The following is a 17,438-nucleotide window of genomic DNA, read 5'->3' on the forward strand; positions in this document are numbered from 1 at the left end:
TCAGCAACAACAACTCTGAATTCGTTTGCAAGTAAATCTTCTACCATCTTTCACTATTTTGTTGTTTCTTGAAACCCTAATTCTGGAAATGTGAGGTTGAAGATGAAAGTGAGTTAGCAAGAATGAGAGTGTGAGGTTTCAAACTCGGTCCTGTTTTGCTTTGTTTGTATATTAGGGTCTGTGGCATATGTGAGTGAGGATTGAGCGGATTTAATGGGATTCCAAGGGTGGAAATTGTGTGCACCATGTGAGATGCTTAGTAATTCTTTATGGCCATGTACATACATATTGAATATGAATGTTAATGAATTCATTTGTTTTTTCAATTCAAATTTGTTTTATCTTGCTTTCAATTGTGATATAAAACTATGCAAATTGTGTGGACGCTAATGCCATGGATGGATATGTAGTAGTGATCATGTAATGGTGAATCATAAATGAATAAAGTTACATGTGTTTGGTGTGAATCAAATTCTACATTTTATTATCTTGTTTTATGTATGGAAATGTATGCATGTGATTTCATTATGCTATTCCCAAATGCTAGTTCACTTATGTCATGTGAATAAGTAAAAATAAATGAGCTATTAGAGTTAGTTAAAAGTGGTTCTGATAAATAGAGTTTGTTAGTATGAAAATATATTGTGTTAGTAGTGGTGTATTTAATTAACTGCATCGTGTGTGTTTAATTTTACAGTTACTTTGATAATGTACTAATGTGCTTTAGTTTGTTTGATACAGGTTCAATGGCTCCGGATAGAGATGCTCCACCTGAAAACTCACAAGAAAACTCACAAGAAAGAGATGCTCAAGAAAGAGATGCTCCGGATACAAATGTTCCACCTGATACTGAAGCAAAAGAGGTTGCACGAGGCATCACCATTATGAAGGGAATCATTCAACATAGAGACCAAGGATTAGTATACCGATTGGAATGGAATTCTGAAAATCAAGCAATTGGTCCTAATTCTGCAAAGTTGACAAGTTATATTGGTACACTTGTTCGTATGCATATTCCGGTCTCCGTAGCTAAATGGAATCTGAAAAGTTTAGAGTTGGATGCGGAAAAAAAGCGATTTGGGACGAGCTTCAGGTATATATCATATATGGTTAATTGTTGTTATTATCTTGACGATGAATTGTTTAAATTACTTATACTAACACACTATGCGTACGTTTTTTTGCAGAGGACTTTTGAGATACCAGATGATCGTAGACGCTACATACTTGGTTTGGCCGGCAAAAGATATAGAGGGTGGAAAGCTTTTTTGACAAACACCTACCTTAAGGATAAAGATGGAAACTTTCTTGAAGAGGCACCGGGACGGCCAAAAAAGTATGAGATCTTCATTGATGAAGAAGATTGGGCTGAGTTTGTAAAGCAAAGAGATGAAGATTTTCGGAAAAGGAGTGCCACGAATAGTGCGAGAGCATCCAAACCCGTGTATCCATACAAAAAAGGGCGTTTGGGATATGCACGCTTAGAGGATAAAATTGTAAGTAAATAGAAATGTGTTTTAATTAATTGTCTAAATGTGCATGTTTTATTTGACGATTTTATCATTTGTGTCAGTGCATAGTTAGAGGAGACTAAAAGTGAGGAAACTTCACTTCCTGTACATGTGTTGTGGAAGGAAGCTCGTGTGGGCAAGAATCAAGCTGTCGATCCCGATGTTCAGAGAGTTTATACTGAATGTGTAAGTATAATACTGTGTCTTTAATTAAATCAAATGTTTTTTAATATATAAATGATTTTTTATCTCCACTAATAATTATTGAAATGTAAATGAATTACAGGAGACCTTGTCGCAATCGGTATCCACCGGTGAGGGGAGCGTACTTAGTAGAGCACTAGATGCTCCTGAGTATCCCGGTCGGGTGAGGGGTAAGGGTCATGGTGTGACTCCAACCTCTTTTTACAAGAGTCCTAGGAGAAGATCAAATCTTACCAATGAAGAAGTGTTGCAAAAGTTGCAGGAATTGCAAGCACAAGTCTCTGAATTGCAAAGAGATAAAGATATGTATATGAGAGAAAAGTGCAACACTTCATCGGTGAAAGAAACTAGTGATAAGGCTAGTATCAACTGTCAAAGGAAATTTCCCGAGGTAATTATAAATTTTTTTCCTTACAAATTGTTCTATTTTATTAATGATAATGACTTTATATTTACTATTGGTTTAGGGCATTTCATCTTGCCAACTATACTTATCGTCACCGAATTATCGACTAGTTGGCAAAGGAAAAGTGCACAACACTTTGGGAGATTTACTTCACCATAGACCGCTCCCGGATGGACACCTGAAAGTATCGGTGGATGTTGTATTAGATCATGATGCGATGCTACCGGTACCTGACATGGTCTCAGAGACGACATTGCTGCGAGATGCAATAGGATCATTTGTTGCATGGCCCTCGGAGCTCATTACCATTAGTGATGAGGTATATTGAAAACGATTATGAATCATTTAGTTTTCGAATGTCAATTCTAAACCGTTTATTAATTATTTTTTACATTTAAATTTTAGACTGCTCCTATAAAACCCGCAATTAAGGGTAAAGGGATTTTACAGGAGGAGGAGTCTGTTGCATCACTAAAAGAGGTACATTTAAAGTGTTAATATATAATCTGAATCTAAATCTGCATGATTTTATATTTTACCTAACTTATATGATTTTTAGGCATCCGCTCGGGAGTCACAACAAGTGACGCAGCAAGTTCGTAGCGTACCACCCATTGGTCCTCCGAAGCCAGCGGCAAAAAAGGCGGTGCTTTTTTGCCTCGATACCGGGCGACGCTGGCAACAATGGTTGATATGTCCGATTTGAAGGATGGTGCTTTACGTGAAATCAATATGGATGAAAGTGTCTTCGGTATTGAATTCAAGTCACTTATTACAATTGATGACTTGGAAGAGATTTTTAGGCATGATCAACTAGGCGTCGGTAATATGCACTCATACATCCGGTAATATTCACTCATCCGATATATTATTTAATTAGTCCCACAATATAATTTATTTACACATTTCAATGAAAATAATCTAATGTTTATTATGTTTTTATTTAAGGTTGTTGTATGACAGAGTGTTGCGCGGGACTGCATTGTCTAACAGATTCCGTTTCGTGTCTTCCGCCCATTGCAGCGGAATGGCAATTGCTTCGGAACCGGAATCAGTTAGACAACGCTTAGTCGATAGATTCATGTCCACCGGCAATACAGAAAGTCTGCATCTTTGGGCGTATAATACCCGACCAGTAGGGTTAGTTTCTCATTCTTGGTTCATCTAATCTCTGTTTCTTTTGTGTATAGCAAAATTTTCATATAACCTATTGTTTTAATTTATAGAGCACACTGGTTGCTGCTTGCTATCAACCCTATAAGAGAAGTCGTGTATTATCTGAATTCGGTAAATGGTGAATGGACCAATTATCCGGCTATGAAGGAAATCGTTGATTTGTAAGTGGGATCGTTCTAAATATATATATATATATATATATATATATATATATATATATATATATATATATATATATATATATATATATATATATTCGTGTATATTTATATATTTACTTATTTGTGGGATTGATCTAAACATATGCTTTTATATATTTGTTAATTAGATCAATACAAGTGTTCCGAAGTCAACGGGACGCACAGGTATCCCGGACTAAATCAAACAACATTACTTGGATCCAAGTGCAGGTACATTATTTTTCACAATTTTGCTTATAATATTTATGCTACTTGATAAAACAAGACAACTATAGAATCTTATTTGTTTTTCTATGTAGTGTCCGCAACAGCGAAACAGTTACGATTGCGGATACTTTGTTTTGAGGTTTATGAAAGAAATCCTTCAGGCGAATCAATTAGAGATTCCGCTCACGGTATGAATTTATAACTTAATTAAGATAATTTCACATAATTTATTACATTTAACTAAATATATCATTCATATTATGTTTTTGTTTTGTAGTACCTTGACGAATTCCGTGCTGCTGGGTACCCGAAGCTTAAGTTGGAAGAAATCAAAGAGGATTTGTGTCAATTTTATATTAAGCAATTTTTCATGTAGGATTTGTGTCGATTTGAACTATAATATTATTGATGTTGTAATGATGTATATATATAATTTTGGATATTATAATGGTATTATATTAGTATATATATTGTCTTACTGATGGCTGAAATAATATCGTCGAAAATATATTACAGGTCGAAAATATTACAGGTTGAAAACATATTACAGGTCGAAAATATTACAGGTCGACTGAGAGGATTAAATTACAGGCTGCACATTAAAATACCTCATTTAGCAACGACAGCGCTTTTAAAAAGCGCTCTTAAAGGTCCACCTACTAAAGCGCTTCTTAGCAAAAGCGCTGCCAAAGATTAATAAAAAAGCATAAAAAATAAAAAAAACGCAACATACGAAAGCGCTTTTGGAAAAGCGCTCTTATAGGGGGGGCCTACCAGAGCGCTTTTTCCAGGAAAGCGCTCTTATAGGGGGGGCCTACCAGAGCGCTTTTTCCAGAAAAGCGCTCTTATAGGGGGGTCTACAAGAGCGCTTTCAGAAGCGCTTTTGTTACCTACGCCAGCGCCAGCTTTTACAGCGCTTTTAAGCGCTTTAAAAGCCCAAAATAAGCGCTTTTAAAGCTCCAGCGTGTTGTAGTGAGTGTTATTAATAATTTACATTTTTAAAGGTGGAAATTTTTAATGAAATTCAAAGTGAAAATTTCATAAAAAATTTTTTGGAAATGATATTTGTAATATTGAGTAATTAAAAATTCATAACTTACTACGTAACGTTAAAAAAATTGAATACACTTGATATGTATTATAACTTTCGGCGCAAAGGTGTCTATCTGTTGATAACAACTTTTGAATACATAATATATATATATATATATATATATATATATATATATATATATATATATATATATATATATATATATATATATATAATAAGCAAAATAAATGAATGGTTTAATTTTTTTTAATATATATATATATATATATATATATATATATATATATATATATATATATATATATATATATATATATATATATATATATATATATATATATATATATATATATATATATATATATATATATATATATATATATATATATATATATATATATTAGAATATATAATAAAATTAGAAAAAAATTAATATAAAAAAATAAAAAAATAAATATTATAATAAAATATTAAAAATTGTAGTCATTATAATTTTTATTAAATAAAAATAATAATTTTAAGGTAAAAATAATTATAATAATTTGATATAAGCAATAGAGAAAAATCATCAAAAAAGAAAAAGCAAGCGAAAGAAAGTAATATTTTTGAAATGATAAAATAAAATTGAGGGTATTTTAGTAAATAAATAAATTTATTAAACATCAACGGTCACATTCCCCCCTCCCCTCCGAATCCCTCTGATTCGGAGGGACGCAAAAAGTGTGATTTTGAGGGATTTTGCTTCCCTCCCCTAAAAGTTGAACCAAACAATTTATTATAAACATTTCCTCCCCTCCCCTCCCCTCCCCTCCTCTCCATTTACCTCGAACCAAACAACAATGCTGTTGTTGAGCATGGATGAAATTCTACAGAGTGTGAAGATGTTGTCGTGGTGGTGGTTGGTGATTGGAAACAAAAAGAAGGTTTCATACAATTTCTATGAATGGACTCATAGTCCTTTAGATTTCATGTAATTTTTGTGTTTGTAGATCTGTTGGTTTGGTGTATTCCACCATGTATATTATTCTGTTCTTGAGCATTTTCTGTGCTCAGCTATAATATTAATCTTACGAAATTGTGTTTTATAGGAGAAATTACGCACCCCATTTGTAATTTCTCTTTTTATTGGCGGCTTTACCCCGTTTATGTGTAAACAGATTTAGAGAACCCTCAGTTCTCTATATTAATATATTCTTTTATTTTTTTGACTGATGTTTAAGTAGGTACTTTCCCTTTCAAAGAAAGTTTCTTTGAATCTGTTTGAAATGTCGCTGCAAGTTTACTATGCAATTTTAAATATATGAATAAGTTCTTTAAGGATTTTGTAAATTCAAGTATTTCATTAAGTAATTTTGCTACACAATGCCAAGACTTTTTATTCTAAAGAAGTTTCAAAAAGTTATACGAAAAATGAGCTGTTTGGTTCTCTAATATATGATCTTCTATTGATGTTTCAACATACCTGGTTTACCACATTTCCAAAGAGAAACCTACCTACTATGTAACTCTTTCATATCACATCAAAAAAAAAAAATTGGAGTTTCACATGGTTGTATCTTCCATTTTTTATATTTTACAGTGCTGGAATATTTATGAAAAACAAATGAAAAAGTTATAGAATTGATGAGCGAAGAATTTACAAAAAGGACGCAATAGATTTTCTAGCACTTTTGGTTCATTCTATAGAAGTATTTGAAAGAAAATCACATGTACAAAATCTATGTGAGAATCGTGAAGATAAACCGAGACGAAGATGGAACAAAATCCTTCCATGACAAGAATGAAGAATAAATTTAGGGCAAAGAAAGAAATCAATCAATAAACACAGCCTATTTAACAACTTCCTTAATGCAAACATTGGTGGCATCATTGCAAACAATCGTGTTAATATGTTCCGCATGAAATCGAAGTGCTGTGGTTTGTTTGTTTTTAGAGAAAGAAAACCATTAAATTGTCAGGATCAGAAAACAAGATCCAGTAGCAATAAAATGATTCATAGAGTGAAAACACACATAAAAAAGGCAGATAATATGATTTTCATACAATACAATATGGCTTCAAAATGAAGAGTTCACAGAGAAAGTATACATGTAGCAAATCAAACAACACATTTCAATAAAGTCTGTCAAACTGATATTTTCAGTCACTTTTCTAACATCTTACAACAAAGGTTCATTCACAGAGAAGGCATTATAACTGAGAAGTCTCCACTGTCCATTATCATTTCGCCGAGACAGAGATGAAGATTGGGAGATGCAGCAGTGGCAGGCTCGGCGGCAGAAGCAGGAGCAGCATCAGAAGTAGACTGGGCAGCGCAGAGAGAGTCACGGAAGTCCGGAGGAGGAAGGCACAGAGAATCGCGAACGATAATTGTTAATCTTCGCACCCTTTATAGATTCTTCAATCTGTATAGCAACAACCAATTGCAAACTCTTATGGTTGTTTTATTTAAAACTATCTAAACCTAGATTCTCAAAAAAAATTACCACACACGACTCACTCATAGTTTTAAAATTACTACCTGCTTCAAATTAAAAGAACTCGGATATTTTGTTGTGATGTTAACTTCAGCCGATGGAGAATTCTGTCGCAAGAAGTCAACTATTCCATCAGGTATGGCGGGTGGTTCCAAACATGTTTCAAATGCCTCTCTTAACTTTGCAACTTCTTCAGGAGACTTGGCAGCAGCTTTCTTTAACATGGCATCTTCTATTAATTCTAATAAAGATCCTTCCTGAATTTCTATCAGTTTTACTTTCAATGTCTTCAAGTTATGCAAAGAACGGAGCTTAACCTCGAATAAATCAGGAACTAAGGAGAGAATCTAAGAAATGATGGTGAATTAAGATCAGCCTTAGGCAAGTCATTTGAATTTTAACAAAATTTAAGATACATAAAATCATTCTAAGAAAGTAAAAATAAAGACGAAAACATGATAAGTACCTGAAGAACAGTTGAAGTGACAGTCAATGACTCTATATTGACAAAGTTTAGCAGCCAGTTAAATAGAACCAAAGCATCCTCCATCGAAGCTGAAAATCGCCGTGATTTGATATTTACTTTTTTAACCAAAGAAAATCCGCTCCCACTAATTTCGTGAAAATGGTGGCTACCGGTATAATCAAAGGTACAAAGATTTGGAGCATATAGCTTGATTTTGGCAAGGAGAGATGAATTATAATTCATAGTTAAATTGACAAGTGTCTCGCTTGATATGGTGAGGATTTGTGCATCGATTACCTTACAATCATAAATGACCAAACTATTTAGCTTGGTAAACTCCAAAAAGGGCTCAGCACAACCACTTTCATCACCGCAAAAGGCAAAATGTGCTAGATCCAAGCTGGTTAGTAAAGGCAAATTCAAAGATTTTGGAAATAATATTTCTGTAGGATCACTCCATTTAGAGCGAAGTGAAAGCTTAAGAGATGTAAGAGCCCGGCATGAAGAAACACAGTTCAAAATGAGACCGGTATCACCATTGAGAGAGATTCGTAATTGTTGGAGATGGGTGTTATGGGAAGAAACATATTTTAAAAACTTTTTAAGCAGTCGAGGCTCAATATTACGACTACGTCTAAGATCAAATGCATGCAGTGCAGTTGAGGTATCACGGAGAGACAAAACCTTAGACAAAAATACAGAAAATATCTTCAGAGTGCTAAATTCAAAAGAATTCAACGTAAGAGTTGGAATTCGTTTCCAGAGATGCTTCCATCTGGTGGACAAAACACATGTTCGAACTGCAAGTTTTGTGCTCAAAAATGACAAAATGTGAAGGATAATACATTCCGGTAAGTCACTGAGTCTGTCTTTATACAGATCCCCAGAGACACTTGTTCTCCCAAACTTTGTTCGAATCCTGCTATGATAAAAATGATCAGACAAGCCCGTAAAGTATTTTGAAGTATGAAGAAGAATAATAATTAATTTAGGGCAAAAAATGAAATTCATTTAAAGAATGTAAATAAAATACCGTGCCATTGTCGTTGGTGGACGAGTTGAGACTTGTCCAATGAAACGGAACGCTGCAGCACACAGTCATAATTAAATTCGGTTAGTACAAAATTCAGAATCAGTCACGAAAATAACAATTGAGATTGAACATTAGTATTCATATTTATTCATGCGGTCTGTATCAGAATTCTCCAACCAAAAAACAGTCTCATTGAGCTCGTCAACAGATTAACCAAAAAAATTGAAGTAAAATAAAAATCATATAAGAAAATATGAAATTAAAAATGAAAATACGAAGTGTACGTACATAAAAGAGAAGCAAGGAAGAATGTTGGCGAGGATGAGCAAGCAAAACACGAAAACACTGAGGAATGTGTCAGAGAGAATAAGCAGTTTGAGTTCGGCTTTTGTGTTTGTGTTTTACGGACCGTACCTTTTATGTTCATTGAATTCAAAGACAAACAACACGCAATTTTTTGTTAATTCCTTAAATGTCCTTGCGGGATTTCAGAAGAAAATAGTTTTTTGGTCCAACCAACGGGCGTTTATAATGGTTTTAGAGTAATTTTGGTATTATATGATGTCAGTATTTTTCTTTGGTTATTGACCCTTTACCTTTTCTTTAAGAGACTGATATAACATTTTGGTTTAAATAAGAATCTAATTTCAAATTGATTAAAAATATGATTTTTTAACGTATATGCCACATTTTGAAATCAAAAATACTCAAATGCCATCTTTTGAATTTTATTAACAAAAATGTCATGTTTTTGCTGCACGCTCGGCACTCATTGGCCGAGCCATTGAAGTAGTTATTTTTTCTATTTTTATTATAATTTAAATATATTAATTAATCTAATTGAATTAACTAATATAATATAATTTTAAAATGTTTTTAATATTTTAAAAATATTAATATGATTCAAAAAATATGTTAATTAATATTTTAATTAATGTTTTTAATTTTCTTATTATGTGAATATTTTAATTAATAATATTTATTTTAACTTTTCTTAAATAATAAATAAAAAATGTTTGGAATGAACCAAAGATGAATTAAATCGGATGCATATTAAACTGAAAAATAAAAACCCTCACATCAAAATGAGCGGTGCATCAAAAAGTTCAATAAAAATATTTGAAAATATTCGAAATCGCGAATAAAAATGTATGGATAAACAAGCTATGACTGTACAAAAAGCGACTTCAAACGGAATCGAAAAAATAAAATAAACACACTTAACCTACGTGTAACGTAGATTCGTAACCCATTTAGATAAAAATCAAAAGTCAAAAGATTTTACCGGCTAATCTTGCGCACGTGAAGAATCGTCTTTACCGATCAGTCTATATTAATTAATATTCTATTCATATTAATTAATACATTTTATTTAAAGGTGATTTTATTTAAATTGCATATTAATTAATATAGACTGACCAGTAAAGACAATTCGTTAGGCGCGCAAGATTAGTGGGCAAAATATTTTGATTCTTGATCTTTACCGGATTGTTTTACGAATTTACATTTTGTGTAGGTCGTGTCGGCATGTTCATTTTATTTTTTATTCCATTTGCAATCACTTTTGTAAAATTATAGCTTGTTTATCAGGGCATTTTTATTTGCGATTATGAAACCCACTGCTCATTTTAATGTGTGCGTTTTTATTTTTCAGTTTAATACATGTCCGATTTAATTCATCTTTGTTTCATTCCTGTCCTTTTTTATTTATTATTCTTTATTTAAAAAAGTTAAAATAAATAATATTAATTAAAATATTTACATAATAAATAAAATTAAAAACATTAATTAAAATACTATATTAAAATATTAATTAATATATTTATTGAATCATATTAGTATTTTTAAAATATTCAAAACATATTTAATTTATATTATATTAATTAATATTCATTTATATTAATTAAAATATTTAAGTTATAACAAAAACAGAAGAGAAAAAAACCAGTGTTTTAAAAACCGGACCGGTCATCGAACCGGTGAGGGTATTGGGTCACTGGTTTATCTGTCGAACCATTGGGTCACTGGTCGAACCGCACGACCAAACCGGATTAAACCAGATAACTCGGTTGAATAGACCTGTCATTATATAGGTATAAAACCGGTCGAACCAGATGATTCAGTTTCTAAAAAAATATAACTAGCTTTTAAATTTTTAAAAAATATCATATCATAAATTCACAATTTCATAACTTAAATTCAAATTTTAAACAAATGTATCACACATAACAAAATAATAAAAAATTACAAAGTCTGATTACAAACAAAGCCTAATTACATTATAATATAAACAAAGTCTAATTACAACATAATCTAATTGAATAGTTTATAACAAAATAACTACAATGTGTACCAAATTTAATTCAAAATAGGATCCTCCTAAAAAGAAAATCAAATAAAATTCAATATATTTATCCTATTTAAGAAAATTTATTAGCAGAGATAACAAATACACAATAAAGTTTTTAATTGTACTAACGAAAAAAAACTATGTGAGAATGCTATTTAAGTAATACACTACTAAATATATTTAAAAAAAAGTTTAAAAAAAAAAAGTTTAAAAGAAATGTTAAAAAAAAAAGTTTAAAAAAAAAACAAAAGAAAAAGCAATTAAACCGTCGGTTTTTCGATTTTCCCGATTTTTCCGGTTTTCACCGATTCCCACCGATTTGATGACATATCCGATCTGACTATTGAACCAGACCGATTACCTGATCGGTTTCCAGTTCGATTGATCTGACCGGCCGGTCCGGTCCGGTTTTTAAAACACTGAAAAAAACTACTTCAATGGCTCGCCCAATGAGTGGCCGAGCGTGCAGCATGTGGCATTTTGGTTAGTAAAATTCAAAAGGGATTTGCGTACTTTTGATTTTAAAATGTGGTATACATGTAAAAAAATCTAAAAATATAGTAGAGAATTTTTTAATCTATTCCTTGATATTCTTAGATATCTGAGGCAATTAGATTAACGTCTCCCCGCTTCTAGAGATACATATCAAAAAGTATTTGTTTTCAAAATTTATTTTGTTTGTAACTATATCTACGAAAGAATTTTAAAATAATAAATGATAAAAAAATTTCAATTTAATTCAGTTCAAATTAAAGAATATATGCTGAAATTCATCATTAATATATAAAAAAGAATAATATAGTCTATTTTAAACCGTTAATATTCAATGATAATTTTGAAGTTAAGAGACAAAATTAATTCCAAATTTAAATATATAAAACAATGACTAATTTTTTTTTTTACAATGATGTATAAAAATTAATATTTTTAATCCATTCATTCTATTCTTTTAAGTTTATATAAGTTATACTAAATTTATGTAAAACATGTGTAATTTAGTGGATAAGTTTATATTCAGAGGAACAACAATGGTACGTGTACACCAATTCTTACACCTAATGTTGTTTACTATATTTAAATAGTTAACAGTGTTTTATATTAAAATAATATTAATTTAAAAAATTATTTTACAACATAATTATAAGGTTGTGTCATTAACCAACTTCACAATTATATCAACCACAAAAAATGTACGTGATTAATCCATTATTTTTTTATAATTTATTAACCACTTTCACTATTTTGTTAACTAATCGAATACTTACTATTATAATATTAGAAAATTTCTTCACCCACCTCCCAACCTTCTTGCCCACCCCTGGTGAATTTACCACAATACCCCTTGTTTCGGAAGTTCATTTCCGAAACTGTACTTTTTTTCTAAAAAAAGGTGTTTTCGGAAATGTATCTCCGAAAACGTGTTTTTTTTAATATAAAATATTGATTTCGGAGATGCATCTCCGAAATAAAGTTACTTTTTCAGAAAATGTGGTGTTTCGGAAGTTCATCTCCGAACGCACCCCCCTTGGGGAATTCGGAAATGAACTTCCGAAAATATGTCTGGACAGAAGAAAATGAAAAACAACAACAACTCGCTTTATTTAATCGGGTGAAGATTACAACGATAATATTACATATAATTAAAGTTACATATTGTTGATCACAGGTAGGTGGGGATGAGTCAACATTTTGATAACATCGTCCGCCGATCTTTGAAGTTTCGCGTCCAACTCGATCGGGCCTTTCGAAGAAAATCGGTCGAACGTTGTCCACAAAACCGCCAAATCTTCGTCGTTCTTGATCTCAAAAGGTGTGAACTTAATGCCTCCCTCGTCGTTAAGCGATGGCGAGCGGTACTCGAGCTTGACAACCTTTCAATTCTCGGGATAGTGCAAAAGCGTGTTGAGCGACGGTATCAACTCCGCAAACGGCGTGTCGCGCGAGAAGCAAAATTGGAACGGCATTGGATAGCCGGTTTCAAAGTAGACAAATGCTAGGTGGGGGTAGGTTTGTGTCATTTGTGTTTTGTGGTGTGGAGAGGATGAAGAAGAGTGTGTATTTATAGACTTATTGGAGCATTGATGGCCTAACAAACTGTATCCTGCCTCAGGGGACATTTCGGAAATGAACTTCCGAAAATAGGAGGCAGACTAGCATATTTCGGAAGTTCATTTCCGAATTATGCAGAAACAGACATAAATTTTGCATTTTGTTGATTGCTTAGTGTGTTGTCTAAATTGAACATATGGAATTGACATTAACCATAAATTAGACAAGCAAGTCATAAAACATAATTATATTATAAATGTATTGAATCGGTCCGATTTTACATGATAAACAACAATACATACAAAAAACGATCCGGAACAAACTAAAATTCACCGAACCAATCGGTGGATCCTAAGTCCAAAATAGGCTCATTCTTCGACCGCTCTCTATTTTGCTCGCGCTCTTGGCTCATCATTTCTTCAAACTCCGCCATTCTTGAAACAAAAGGATCCGGCCAAGTCTCCGCCTCATTTGAACGATGTGCGGTCCATTGACAACAAGTAGCCGGTATAGGACACCCCGGTTTCAAAAACACTTGGACGAAGTACCGCGATCGTAGATACCCGATGCATATGATTCGGCCCGACGAGTCCAATGGCGGTCGACTATGAAGTGGAAAGAAAGTCTCACATAGTCCAAACCTCGTCAAATCGACGCATACAATATCATATGCACTTGCTATGAGATGACCCATATCGGGGAATGACATCCACTTCGAGACCGGAGCGATACCGGTAAGTGGTGGAACAAGTGAATCATGAATTTTTGCAAACTTTTCTTGATTTTCATATAGTCGGCCGTAGATGTCCCGATACGAAGTCAACTCCGCAAGAAGTTCCCGTCGGACTAAAGTGTGATTATTTTCCCCTTTACCGAGCAAACCCGCAACGGCCCGATATCCACAATTGCCGTCTCCTCCAACATCAACGATGTTATCGATATATTTGTGCATAAAAAGTGGCATCTCATCAATGTAGACAATGGGTGATTTTTTTATCGGCGGTGTGCGAGGTGGCTTCGAAATACGGGCACCTTTGTTACCACTACACTTGGACTTAGGTGTCTCATGAATTTCCGGTAACGATGCATCAACATGTTCAAAGTAGGAAGGAGATCGTTTTGTTGATGTGTCATCTTGTGTAATTTTGGACTTTTTCGGTGCACCTTTAGTCTTAACCGGTTGAGATGGCGGTTTCAAATCGGTGGTCTCCGGAAATGCGATCTTTCGCAATTGTTCTTTTATATGCATTTTTGTTGTGTCGTCCGCTTTAGCAAACTTCTCCAATATCACTTCCAACTCGTCGGAGATGGTGATTTTGGAGTCATTTTCTTTCGGCGGGTCAAAATCATCAAAACGAAGTTTCTTCCAATGGTCGGCTACCTCATCCATGCGTATGGGTGAATTCAAATTCTTTTTTTTTTGCAAGTATACAAGCACATGGTAGGCCGTATGTCTTTCTAATCGTGCACCCACATAATGAACTATCCGGCCCCGTCGTCTCCGACCGCTTAGCTTCATGAAACAAAAAATTCAAACTCGTTCGAGATATGTTGTAAATCAATTGGGAGAATAGAATTTGCCCTTTAAACCGGTGTTCCATAACCGTCTTGCTCCGACCGAACGATGTTTGAATTTCATTGTGTTGATTTTCAAGCATTTGGTTCACGGTGTCCCATCCCCGACACAAATCTCCCTTGCTATCACCCAACCACCTCTTGAAGACCGCATGTGCGGATTCAACTCGGTTAGTCGTGGTGCAACCAAGATGTCTAACTCGATTTGTCCAAGCGCACACGACTTTTTCTCTAACTTTGTCAAGAATGGTGGATTCGACATAATGACAAAAAGTCTTAAGGGAACCACACAATGACCTAAAGTGTACCAATTTATCGGTATACACATCTTCGGAGTAGGCATCCAAAATTTCCCTCCATGCCGCCATTATCCTATCAACCACAACACCGGCTTTAACAACTTTACCGTTTTCATCCGGCCTATCTTTTGTCCCAACCGCGGGTTTCAACTTGCTTCTCACGTTGCAAGTTATGTGATACCGGCAAAGTAAAGCGGTAGATGTCGGGAAGACGGTATCGACCGCATTCATCAAAGCATTGTCCCGGTCGGTGACAATGACGTTTAGCATAATCGCTTGATCAACTAACAAAGACTTGCAAATTCCCAAGGCCCACGTAAAGTTGTCTTCTTCTTCACACTCCAAAAAAGCAAACCCCACCGAATAAGTCTTGTCCGTCGAGGTAACACCGACTATCTCTAGAAGCGGAAGCCTATACTTGTTGGTCTTGTACGTCGAATCCATCACAAGAACGGTTGGAAATGTGTTGAATAATTTGATACTTTCGGGATGAGACCAAAAAATATCACGCACCGTAACTTTGTCCTCGGAGGTTCGGAAGCTTGAAACATATTTGTTATCGCCTAGTAGTTTCAAAAGTTGTTGCATTTCCGACCGAGGACCCATATTCAACACTTTGAGATTGTGCCGTTCATTGTAAACTTGCTTGATATTTGAAACGCTATCCGGTTTCTTACGCTTCATATCGGCAAGTATGTTGCGAGGCGCCACTTTGACTATCGTTAAGTCGGATATCACATTCCTCTCTTCGCGGGACAAACGACACGCCATTGGATGTCCGTGTAACTTGACATCCAAGGCATGATTATGAATTCCACAAATTACGGTTAACCGCCACAAATCATCAACCCTCCGAGTAGCACGCAACTTAAAGGGACACCCGCACTTTCTCGACCCCGTGTCCTCGTGTTTTAGCACCCGGTTTGATTGTACATAACTACCACCCCGTTCGCAATTCAAAACAACGAAAGCTTTCCGCCTACTATTTCCGTTGTCCGACCTTAAAATAACAATTGCAAATCCATTTTTGTTAGCTTCCTTCCGAACCCAATCAAGCAATTGTTCGCGACCGCCGAAGCTCCGATCAATTGTAAAATGTTGCCGAACATCGACCGCATTGATCATAGGAGTAACGTCAATAACCGGATCGTTATTATCGTTGACAATTTCTGGAACTAATACTCCATCGTCTTGCACAATGTTGTCCGGATGCACCATACCTAACAAATGAATAAATTATCAAAAGTTGGCCAAAACTGTTTTTTTTTACTGTCAGGCCTATTTTCGGAAGTTCATTTCCGAAATATGTTAGGTAACATATTTCGGAAATGAACTTCCGAATTATATCAGTGTTCAGCAGAATTTTGTTAAATCAATGTAGTGAAATAGGGAATGAAATAAGTGATGTTTACCTGAAATTGTAGCTTTCTATGCTCCCTTTAACGTGATCAACGGTTTGAAACTTGATTTTAGGACGAAAAATGGATGGAGATTGATTGGGTTTTGGAGAGGGTTTGGAAAAGTGTTGGAGAAAAATGATGAAATAGTGAAGGAGGGAAATTTGTATATGCAGAAATATTTTCGAAAATGAACTTCCGAAAATATTAACGGTTTTGACATTTTCGGAGTTTCATTTCCGAAGACAAAAAAAATTCAAAAAAAAAAGCGCTTCGGAAGTTCATTTCCGAAGCAGGGGTAGTTTTGGTTTTTCGCTGGGGGTGACCCCCATAGGGAGGTGGCTAAAGAAATTTTCTAATATTATTCATATTCTGACGCTAAATTATAAATGTATTAACTAACTAACTTCTTTACTCTATTAACAAACTTTATTTTACTATTTAATTTTTTTTATATTTGAGAACTCATTTACTAAGGTATAAATTGTATTAACCAACTTTATACATAATATTAACCAAAGTCTGAATTGTATATACATTAATTTTTTTTTATTCTTTCTTTGTTAGAATATATATTAACTAAACTTTAAACTATATTAACTAAATTTTAATATTTCATTGACCAAAATAGTTTTAAAAAAAGATATTAAAAAATTAAAATAATATAAAAATATTGTTCACATATTTATAGATAGTGTATACAATCTGCCGTCAACGCCGGTTGAGCTTCGACAGAGACCTTAACAATAGAAACTCAGAACGGAAACTTTAAACGTGTAGTGTATTTTTCTTCTTTAAATGCCTTTCTTAACACAAAATCTTTACGTGACTTGGCATTGTCTTTCTTTAACATAGCATCTTTCATTAATAGTAATAAAGATCCTTCATAAATTGATATCAATATTATATTTTCAATTACTTCAAGTTATACAGTGAAAGGAATTTAATTTCGAATAAATTACTCCTTCCGTTTTTTATTATAAGTCGTTTTAGACTTTTCACATAGATTAAGAAAAATAATAATTGTTGTATGA

At 33.7% G+C, this 17,438-nt stretch overlaps 2 long non-coding RNA genes and 1 pseudogene across 2 annotated transcripts; 2 read left to right on the forward strand and 1 right to left on the reverse strand.

Moving 5' to 3' along the window:
• Positions 1-1,065: 1,065 nt before the first annotated feature.
• LOC131607556 (uncharacterized) lies at positions 1,066-1,781 on the forward strand. Its single transcript, XR_009285334.1, has 3 exons — positions 1,066-1,093; positions 1,188-1,496; positions 1,581-1,781. It is a non-coding gene; the product is annotated as an uncharacterized LOC131607556 (long non-coding RNA).
• A 1,848-nt stretch (positions 1,782-3,629) lies between these two features.
• On the forward strand, positions 3,630-4,147 carry LOC131607557 (uncharacterized). The gene is made up of 3 exons (XR_009285335.1): positions 3,630-3,707; positions 3,797-3,892; positions 3,982-4,147. It is a non-coding gene; the product is annotated as an uncharacterized LOC131607557 (long non-coding RNA).
• A 2,720-nt stretch (positions 4,148-6,867) lies between these two features.
• LOC131605607 (putative F-box/FBD/LRR-repeat protein At4g13965) lies at positions 6,868-8,742 on the reverse strand (annotated as a pseudogene).
• Positions 8,743-17,438: the final 8,696 nt, after the last annotated feature.

The sequence above is a fragment of the Vicia villosa genome, linkage group LG5, assembly GCF_029867415.1.
Source record: "Vicia villosa cultivar HV-30 ecotype Madison, WI linkage group LG5, Vvil1.0, whole genome shotgun sequence".
Classification (NCBI taxonomy): Eukaryota; Viridiplantae; Streptophyta; class Magnoliopsida; order Fabales; family Fabaceae; genus Vicia; species Vicia villosa.